The sequence below is a fragment of the Carcharhinus amblyrhynchos genome, chromosome 3 (assembly GCF_965287045.1).
Source record: "Carcharhinus amblyrhynchos chromosome 3, sCarAmb.v2.hapA, whole genome shotgun sequence".
In the NCBI taxonomy this organism is placed as follows: Eukaryota; Metazoa; Chordata; class Chondrichthyes; order Carcharhiniformes; family Carcharhinidae; genus Carcharhinus; species Carcharhinus amblyrhynchos.
In genome coordinates this window covers 6,698,103-6,709,159 of record NC_137326.1, presented here as the reverse complement: position 1 = coordinate 6,709,159, position 11,057 = coordinate 6,698,103, and positions in this window count along the sequence as shown.

Sequence of the window (11,057 nt, the reverse complement as noted above, 5' to 3'; positions counted from 1 at the left end):
GTGCCTATTCGGGTACACTGGGGGAGAATTTAGCACGACCAATTTGTCTAACTGCACGTCTTACTGTGGGAGGAAACTGGAGCACCCGGAGGAAACCCACGCAGACACGGGGAGAACGTGCAGACTCCACACAGACAGTGACCTGAACCAGGAATGAAACCCAGGGCCCTGACACTGTGAGGTAGGCAAGCTGGAATAGGCTAGGGTTGAAAACCCTCCAGAATTGGCCTGGATCCTCCAGGATTTGATTTGATTTGATTTATTAATGTCACATGTATTGATATACAGTGAAGAATTGGAATTGAAAGAATTGGAGGCCAATTTCCAGGACACTGCTATGTGCGACTTTAGACAAAAATCATCGGGACATTAATTTTTTTTGACGTTTCCCTTGAACATTTCTCTTTAGCAGATATAATAATATTGAAATTGGGGGAAAAGGCTGTTTGAGTGAAGTCAAGTATCATCCAATTGGTGGTGTGTCTTTTTGCTTTTGGATTGATGTATGAAGGCCATGCGTCACAAGGACAGGCATATTGTGGCTGAGCAAATCATGCGACGAAATCTTCAGGAATACATTCAGTCAGGGTTGGCAATCCTATTTGCACACAGCACGATCTTTGCTTTCCTACTCATGCCTCTGCTTGGCCTGACACTCACCAAACCTTTGCCTCTTGGCAGATCTTTATTTTTGTGTCAGAGACTAATTTTTACCTCTTAAACAAAATCAGATCATTATTACATTACTACTTGTGTGTTCAAATTATAGAATCATAGAATCCCTACATTGCAGAAGGAGGTCATTTGGCCCATTGAGTCTGTATCGACTACAATCCCGCCCTGTCCCCGTAACCCCATGCATTTACCTATCTAGTCCCCCTGACACTAAGGGGCAATTTAGCATGGCCAATCCACCTAACCCATACATCTTTGGACCCTGGTTGGAAACCAGAGCACATGGAGGAAACCCATGCAGTCACGGGGAGAATGTGCAAACTCCTCACGGACAGTGACCTGAGGGCGGAATTGAACCCGGATCCCTGGTGTTGTGAGGCAGCAGTGTTAACCACTGTGCCGCCGTGCTGCCCTACCTACAACAGTGAATACACTTCCAAAGTACCTCGTTGGGTGAAAAAGCACTTTGGGGCCATCCTGATGTCGTGAAAAGTTCAAAATTTTAAAGTTTATTCATTAGTATCACAAGTAGGCTTACGTTAACACTGCAATGAAGTTACTGTGAAATTCCCCTAGTCACGATACTCCCAGTGCCTGATCGGGTACACTGAGGGAGAACTTAGCACGACCAACACGTCTTTCGGACTGCGGGAGGAAAGCGGAGCACCCGGAGGAAACCCATGCAGAAATGGGGAGAACGCGCCGACTCCGCACAGGCACTGGCCCAAGCCGGGAATCTCACCTGGGTCCCTGGTGCAGTGAGGCAGCGGTGCTAACCACCTTGTGAATGCAGGGGCTTTATTTCTTTTAATCGTTTGAAGTCACTTAACGAAGCATGAACATAGTTACAATAATTCTCTGGCAGGAGCCCAAAACTGCTTAGAGAGAATCAATACCTTTCAAATGGGCCGTAGCAGCACTTTTTCAGCCACCCTGATCCAATGGGTGAGCTTGATGAATTAGTGCTGAGCAACAGGCTGTGCTTTTTAATAAAGAATCCAGAGCTAGTTGCTTGTTCTAATGAAATATTGATGGGATGAATTGATGTCTCATTAGTACGTGGGTTTGAGGTTTTCCTGCTGTGTTACTGAGTTCGAAATTTCCCAGGGTGTAATTTTTTTTAAATTAATTTGTGGGACATGGGTGTCGCTGGCTGGGCCAGCATTTATTGCCCATCCCTAGTTGCCCTTGGAGGGCATTGCTGTGGCTCTGGAATCACATGTAGGCCAGACCGGGTAAGGACGGCAGATTTCCTTCCCTAAAGAACATTACTGAACCAGAGGGTTTTTCCAACAATAGCTTCATGGTTATCAGTAGATTGTTAATTCCAGATATTTCTTATTGAATTCAAATTCCACCATCTGCTGTGGCGGGGTTCGAACCCGGGTCCTCAGAACATTAGCTGAGTTTCTGAATTAATACTCCAGTGATACATGATTTGATTTATTATTGTCACATGTATTAGTTTACAGTGAAACCACTGTTTCTTGTGCATGATACAGACAAAGCATAGAGAAGGAAACAAAGGAGAGCGCAGAATGTAGTGTTACAATCATAGCTAGGGTGTAGAGAAAGATCAACTTAATGCAAGGTAGGTCCATTTAAAAGTCTGATGGTAACAGGGAAGAAGCTGTTCTTGAATCGATTGGTACGTGTCCTCAGACTTTTGTACCTTTTTCCTGTCAGAGGAAGGTGGAAGAGAGAATGTCCAGGATATGCAGGGTCCTTAATATGCTGGTTGCTTTTCCAAGGTAGCGGGAAGTGTCGACAGAGTCAATGGGTGGGAGGCTGGTTTGTGTGACAGATTGGGCTACATTCGTGACCTTCTGTAGTTTCTTGTGGTCTTGGGCAGAGCAGGAGCCATACCAGGCTGTGATACAAACAGAAAGAATGCTTTCTATATTGATAATATCACTAGGCCATCACATCCACTGTGATTGACCAGACCTGTTTGTACCTTCTGTCTGGTTAATTCTTAACAGGGGAAGCAAAAAGTGGTTAGGAATTTGGAGCAGGGCTCTGAGAATGGAGATCCAAAGCACATTTGGTAATTGGCTGGAATTTGGGCCTCTGCCTAATTCACAATTTTCAGCGCAACGTTAGGATTTTCGGGTCGGAGAAGTCAACCAAAGTCCACCTAGATCAGCTCCCATCGTCCTAGTAAATACATGATATGATGATGATGGAAGAATGAATGCTCATCAGTTAGTCTGCACCAGAGTCAGCCATGAACATGAGGCAAATCCTCACGGTGGAGGACTTTGGGAATCACAAGGCCCGAGTTTCTTGTTTCTCCTATGTTTGATACATTTATCACATGTTCTGTCCAAAATCTCAGAGGTGTGGGGGCAGCGCGGTGTCACAGTGGTTAGCACTGCTGCCTCACAGCACCAGGGACCTGGGTTTGATTCCTGCCTTGGGCCACTGTCTGTGTGGAGTTTGCACATTCTCCCCGTGTCTGCGTGGGTTTCTTCCGGGTGCTCTGGTTTTCCTTCCACAGTCCAAAGATGTGGGGTTAGATGGATTGGCCATGCAAAATTGCCATTAAGATTTCAAAAGATGTGTAGGTTAGGTGGATTGGCCATGCTAAATTGCCCCTTAGTGTCCAAAGATGTCTGGTTTAGGTGGATTGGCCATGCTAAATTGCCCCTTAGCTTAGGGGAATTCGTGGAGGAAATATGTGGGCCTTTGGGGATAGAGCCTGGGTAAGATACTTTGATATAGAGTTGATGCAAACTAATGGGCCCAAAGGCCTCCTTTTGTACTGTAGGGATTCCATGTATTTTCTGAAATAAACTTTTGAATTAATCATCCACTCAGTTTCATTTTGAGGCGGGCTGCTTTGTCGAAAGCTTGTGGCTTTTGCTACCAAATAAACCAATAATTGTCGTGAGACTTCTTACTGTACTTTGCCGAGGCAGCTGGAAGTGTAGACAGAGTGTAGGGTGGCACGCTAGCTCAGTGGTTAGCACTGTTGCTTCACAGCTCCAGGGCCCTGGGTTCGATTCCCGACTTGGGTCATTGTCTGTGTGGAATTTGCACATTCTCCTCATGTCTGCGTGGGTTTCCTCAGGGTGCTCCGGTTAATGTTATGCCGTTGTTTAAGAAGGGTGCCAGGCAAAAGGCGGGGAATTATAGGCCGGTTAGTTTAACGTCTGTGGTAGGTAAAATGTTAGAATCTGTCATTAAGGAGGAAATTGCGAGGCATCTTGAAGGGAATTGCTTGATAGAGCAGACGCAGCACGGTTTCATTAAAGGGAAGTCGTGTCTGACAAATTTACTGGAGTTCTATGAGGATGTGTCTAGGGCAGTGGATAGAGGAGAGCCGGTGGATGTGGTCTTTCTAGATTTTCAGAAGGCGTTTGACAAAGTACCTCACAAGAGGTTATTGCAGAAGGTCGAGGGACATGGAGTTGGGGGTAGGGTGTTAGCGTGGATAGAGGATTGGTTGTCAAATAGGAGGCAGAGAGTGGGGGTCAATGGGTGCTATTCGGATTGGCGGATGGTGACTAGTGGAGTGCCCCAAGGGTCGGCGCTGGGGCCTCAGCTTTTTACCATTTATATAGATGATCTGGAGGAGGGAACCGAGTGTAGGGTGTCGAAATTTGCTGATGACACCAAGATTGGGGGAACGGCAAATTGTGCGGAGGGTGTGGAGAGTCTACAGAAGGATCTAGATAGGCTGGGCGAATGGGCCAGGAAATGGCAAATGGAATTTAATGTTGGCAGGTGTGAGGTGGTCCACTTTGGTAGGAAGAATGGTAGGAAGGATTATTACTTACGGGGCGAAAAACTGCAGCAGGCGACGGTGCAGAGGGACCTCGGGGTCCTTGTGCATGAGTCGCAAAAACCCAGCTTGCAGGTGCAGCAGGTGGTCAGGAAGGCGAATGGGATGCTGGCCTTCATAGCGAGGGGGATTGAATATAAAAGTAGGGAGGTCTTGCTGCAGCTGTATAGGGCATTGGTGAGGCCGCAGCTGGAGTACTGTGTGCAGTTTTGGGCGCCGCACCTGCGCAAAGATATTTTGGCCTTGGAGGGAGTGCAGAGGAGGTTTACTAGGCTGATACCGGAGTTGAGGGGGTTGAGCTATGAGGAGAGGCTGAATAAACTGGGCTTGTACTCGTTAGAGTTTAGAAGAATGACGGGAGATCTCATTGAGACGTATAAGATGATGAATGGGATGGATAGGATAGAGGTGGAAAGACTCTTCCCGCTCAAAAAAGACAGTAGGACTAGGGGGCACAGCCTCAAGATAAAAGGGGGGCGGTTTAGAACGGAGTTGAGGAGGAACTTCTTCACTCAAAGGGTGGTGAATCTCTGGAATTCTCTGCCCGTTGAAGTGGTGGAGGCTGCCTCGCTAAATATTTTTAAGACGCGGGTTGATGGGTTTTTGATAGGAGAGGGGATCAATGGTTATGGGGAGAGGGCGGGAAAGTGGAACTGAGCAGCGACAGATCAGCCATGATCTTATTGAATGGCAGGGCAGGCTCGAAGGGTTGGATGGCCTACTCCTGCTCCTATTTCTTACGTTCTTATGTTCTTATGTTCCTCCCACAGTCCAAAGATGTGCGAGTTAGGTTGATTGGCCATGCTAAGGTTGCCCCTTAGTGTCCTGAGATGCATAGGTTAGAGGGATTAGCGGGTAAAATATGAAGGGATGTGGGGGTACGGCCTGGGTGAGATTGTGGTCAATGCAGACTCAATGGGCCAAATGGCCTCTTTCTGTACTGTAGGGTTTCTATGATTCTATAAGTCAATGGATGGGAGACTGGTTTACGTGATGGACTGGAGTATGTTCATGACCTTTGTCTTGCGGTCTTGGGCAGAGCAGGAGCCAGACCAAGCTGTGATACAACCAGAAAGAATGCTTTCTATGGTGCATCTGTAAAAGTTGGTGAGAATTGTAGCTGACATGCCAAATTTCCTTAGGCTTCTGAGAAAGTAGAGGCTTTAAAGTATACAGCTTTAATTCAAACATTCCAGTTTAATGAGACAAACAAGGACAGTAATTCAATTATTTCTTTATGTAACACTTCTAGTACCGCCTCCTTCAGGGTAAAGCTTTGTTACAGTGATTATTCTCTTCCGAGTTATCGCTGCCAAACAAAGAACTCACATATCTTTTACCTACAATTCTCCACTTGCTTCTGGAAGATTCTCTGTCAACCAGCCAATTGTGTAACAAGAAACTGGTCACATGGCTCGAACATCCAGTGAAACTCCTTTTGAACGAAGCCATGATGCTTAGTTCATTTTACATGTCCCACACATAGCAGCCATAAAAATCAGCGCCACAATGTCTCAGTTAATGTAAACAACTTCCCTGACCTGACCAACGCAAGATGCTTCAGATCACAGCATCCAGACCACAGCCTCTTTACCACCTGTATCTGGTTTTAATCTATAAATTGACCAAAATACCCAGCATGCTTCACTGTCAGCCAGAATGGCCATTTAAAAGCCACTATCGCCATCATTGTTGTTAAATTATTGTTGTAGCCGTTCTTTCTCCATCCACAGCCCTATGAGAAGCGATTGGTTTGACTAGACTTGTACTCACTAGAGAGTAGAGGGATGAGAGGAGGTTTGATTGAAATGTATAAAATTCTAACAGGGTTGGACAGTGTAGATGCAGGGAGGATGTTTTCCATGGTTGGGGAATCCGGAACAAGGGGCACATTCTCAGAATACCAGCTGGACCATTTAGGGCTGAGATGAGGAAAGAGAGAAACATAGAAACTAGGTGCAGGAGTAGGCCATTTGGCCCTTTGAGCCTGCACCACCATTCAATACGATCACGCACTTTCAGTATCCGACTCCCACTTTCTCTTCATACCCTTTGAACCCTTTAGCTACAAGGGCCACATCCAGCTCCCTCTTAAACATATTGAATGAACTGGCTCCAACAGCTTTCCGTGATAGAGAATTCCACAGGTTCACAACTCTCTGAGTGAAGAAGTCCTTCCTCACCTCGATTCTGAATGGCTTCCCTCTTATTCTGAGACTGTGACCCCTAGATCTGGGCCTCCCCAAAGTCAGGAACATTCTTAATACTGCAATGAAGTTACTGTGAAATTCCCCGAGTTGCCACAGTCCGGCACCTGCTCAGGTCTATGCACGTAACCAGCATGTCTTTCAGAATGTGGGAGAAAACCGGAGCAGTCAGAGGGAACCCATGCAGACACAGGAAGAATGTGCAAACTCCACACAAACAGTGACCCATACCAATCGACTCAAGAACAGCTTCTTCCCTGCTACCATCAGACTTTTGCATGGACCTACCTTGCATTAAGTTGATTTTCTCTACACCCTAGCTATGACTGTAACACTACATTCTGTACTCTCTTGTTTCCTTCTCTATGAACAGTATGCTTTGTCTGTATAGCGTGCAAGAAGCAATACTTCTCACTGTATGTTAATATATGTGACAGTAATAAATCAAATCAAATCAAATACTAGAAGCTCATGGGTTAATTTTGGACGTGCGGGTATTGTAACTCTCATTGAATAGAGGTTTTTATGTTAACACTGAGAAAGCAGGTACAGTGGATGTTAATTACATCAATTTTCAAAAGGCATTTTGTCAAGTGCTGCTTTGAAGGCTAGTTAATAAAATTAGGGTGCAAGTAGATGGATCTTGACTTCCCGTAATGGTGGAAAATTGGTTATAATGGGTGGGATTTCCTGGCTGTGCTTGCCCTGAAGCCGGAAAATCCCACCCAAGGTCAACGGATCTTTCCGTGGCCCCTTGCCTGTGATGATTTTCATGGTAGGCGGAACAGGATACTTCATCCCAGTGACTCTGCAGTCTCTTTTCCATCTCTGCTCATTAAAGGCTCCAATCACAAATCTAGGTTGTTGTTTGTTGACTAAAGTTCCTGGTGGCTCCTTATCAGAAACTATGGATTGACATAACTAGATTCCAAATTTACAGAATACCATTCCTTGATTTTATAGGATGTGGGTATTGCTGGCTGGGCCCACCATTTATTGCCCATCCCTAATTGCCCTCCATTTCAGAAGACGTTTGAGAGTCAACCACATTGCTATGGATCTGAGGTCACAGGGGAGGCGATGGCCTAGTGGTATTATCACTAGACTATTAATCCAGAAACTCAGCTAATGTTCTGGGGAGCCGGGTTCGAATCCTGCCGCGGCAGGTGATGGAATTTGAATTCAATAAAAAGTAATGCCTGGAGTTAAGAATCTACTGATGACCGTGAAACCATTGTCGGAAAAATACATCTGGTTCACTAACGTCCTTTAAGGAAGGAAATCTGCCGTCCTTACCTGCTGTGGGCTACATGTGACAGCAATGGGGTTGACTCTCAACTGCCCTCCAAGGGCAATTAGGGATGGGCAATAAATGCTGGCCAGCCAGCGATGCCCATGTCCCAGGAATGAATGAAATCAAATATAGGCCAGTCTGGGCAATGACGGAAGATTTCCTTCCCTAAAAGACATTAGTGAACTAGATGGGGTTTTTAGAACAATGTCTCATCGTAATTCCTGTTTTCTTTTTAATTCAATTCTTCACTGTCGACCATGGTGGGATTCAAGCCAAGGTCCCCAGTGACCCATTACTCTGGGTCACTGGATCACTCATCAATACCACTTCCTCAGCTCTGTGCCCTTTCCACGGCAATCTGCAATGATTTGACTCTCCTCAGTTTAAGAGTTTAAATACCCACATTATAGAGTGTGAGAAGGCTTAATTTGTGAGATAACTGCAGTGAGAATCAGAAGGCTCATTTGTAAAGAACAGGTTTATAATTTCTTTGCGCCTCGCACACAGAGGAAATCACCTCCCCACTGTGATTTTCGCAGAACCTCAACCATCCATATTTTGCACCTTGTTTAATTACTGCTGAGGGCACAGTGTAAGCGACTCGATCTGGTGAGCTGTAACGTTCATCTAACGTTTTCCACATGGGTTGCTTCTTATGTGCTGGAGCCTGATACAAAAATGTCCCACGAAAGCACGAGGAAGTGGTAACAAACTCACTGCAACAAGCAAATCATTGGCAATGAGGAGTGTATACTGACCGGCACGCTCCGGTCTTGTTCGCCTCACCGCCGCTGCCAGAGAGGACGGAAAGGTTTGGCGCTCTCCGATCACAGTGATGGGAGAGGCCGGAGAATTCCGGCCAGGGGTGAGGTCGGAGAATTCCAGCCACGGGAGAGGTCGGAGAATCCCAGCCACGGGAGAGGTCGGAGAATCCCAGCTGCGGGAGAGGTCAGAGAATCCCAGCCGTGAGTGAGGTCGGAGAATCCCAGCTGCGGGAGAGGTCAGAGAATTCCGGCCGCGAGTGAGGTCAGAGAATCCCAGCTGCTGTGAATGGAGATTTGCCTGAGCGCCAAATTCTCCAGCTAGCAGTGGTGGCAATTCCTAGGAGATTGGAGTATCCCAGCCATTGTCCCTCTCTCTCTCTCTCTCTTTCCCTTCCCCCGTCATCCTCTCTTTTCTCTCATCCCCAGATTTACTCAACCTAGGACAGCAGGGTGGCACAGTGGGTAGCACTGCTGCCTGACAGCGCCGGGGGCCTGGGTTAGATTCCGGTTTTGGGTCACTTTCTGTGTGGAAATCATAGAAACCCTGCAGTACAGAAAGATGCCCTTCAGCCCATCGAGTCTGCACTGATCACAAACCCACCCCGTCCCTACCCCCATAGCCGTACATATTTTACCCACCAATCCTCTAACCTATGCATCTACGGTCAGTTTAACACGGCCAGTCCACCGAACCTGCGCATCTTTGGACTGTGGGAGGAAACCAGAGCACCAGGAGGAAACCCACGCGGACGCGAGGAGATTGTGCAAACTCCACACAGACAGCGACCCAAGCGTGGAATCGAGCCCAGGTCCCTGGAGCTGTGAAGGGGAGATTGCACGTTCTCCCCATGTCTGTGTGGGTTTCCTCCTGGTGCTCAGGTTTCCTCCCACAGTCCAAAGCTGTGCGGGTTAGGTGGATTGGCTGTGCTAAATTAGTGTCAGAGGGTTAGCAGGGTAAATATGTGGAGTTAATGGGATAGAGCCTCTGTGGGATTGTGGTTGGTGAAGGCCTGATGGGCTGAATGGCCTCCTTCTGCACTCTATGATCTGCAGGTAACATCAAAAGCAAACATAGGCCGGAATTCCCCTGCCTTGCCCTCCTTGGGAATCGTGGTGGACGAGACAGAAATTTAGGCAGGCCATTTAAAGATCTGTTGAACTTGGATGAGAAATTCCAGTCTTGGGGCACACGTGGCTTGAGAATCCCGCTCATTGCCTTGAGGCCTATGTGGTTAGAGGGTGGGAATAAGTACACGAGAGCATCCTGAAGTAATTCGGTCTCCAATTCAAAATCTGGGCGCTATCTTACTGGCTGTTCACTCCAGGCTCCCACTGAGGTGAAATCCGAAAATTTGGTGGTCAGCCAAATCTCCGTTCACCGCGGCGAGATGGGAAAATTCAGTTGGCATGAACGCCAATAAGATTGCGGCCTTTATCCTTAGTTGTATGTTTTTATCCTTACGGTAACTAACCTGGTGAAAAATTGATTCAAAAAGAAAGAAGAAAATAGAGTTGAATAGAATAGAATAGAACCTTAGATTCCATACAGTGCAGAAGGAGGGCATTCGGCCCATCAAGTCTGTAGTGACAGCAATCCCACCCATGCCCTATCCCTGTAACCCTGATTATCCCTCTAACTGACACATTCCGGGACACTAAGGGACAATGTAGCATGACCAATCCACCGAACCCACACATCTTTGGGAGGAAACCCACGCAGACACGGGGAGAACATGCAAACTCCACACAGACAGTGACCCAAGCTGGGAGTCGAACCTGGGTCCCTGGAGCCATGAGGCAGCAGTGCTTACCCACTGTGCCAAATGAGAGAAAATTAACTGGAGACAGAAAAACAGGTTAATAAAGCTCCAGTACATATGTGAAAAGGAATGTATTAGCGAGAATAAACGTGGGTCCCTCAGAGGCAGATACAGGGTGAATTATAATGGGGACTCATGATAGATGGCAGAGACAGATAGATGGAAAAAATAGATAATTAGTTATTGAAAAATCATCATAGCAACATATGCTGAATTCTGATGGTAATACAAATAAAACATCTGCTCATAATTCTTAACACAGCTGTCAGCGATCAGGAATATAAAAATAAAATATAAAATAATAAACTAAATGCACAATTCTGGGCATTTAAGTTTATAAATAATTACAATATATTGCAATATACAGATATCAATTTGCAGAGGAGAAATGAACGCTGCAGTTTGCTATAAAGTCAATAGATCAGATACTGTCAAGTTGAGTTCATTAAATTCTCAATGATTTACACACTATTTATGAGTTTTCTTTGCTATCTTGTCTCAGGTATCTAA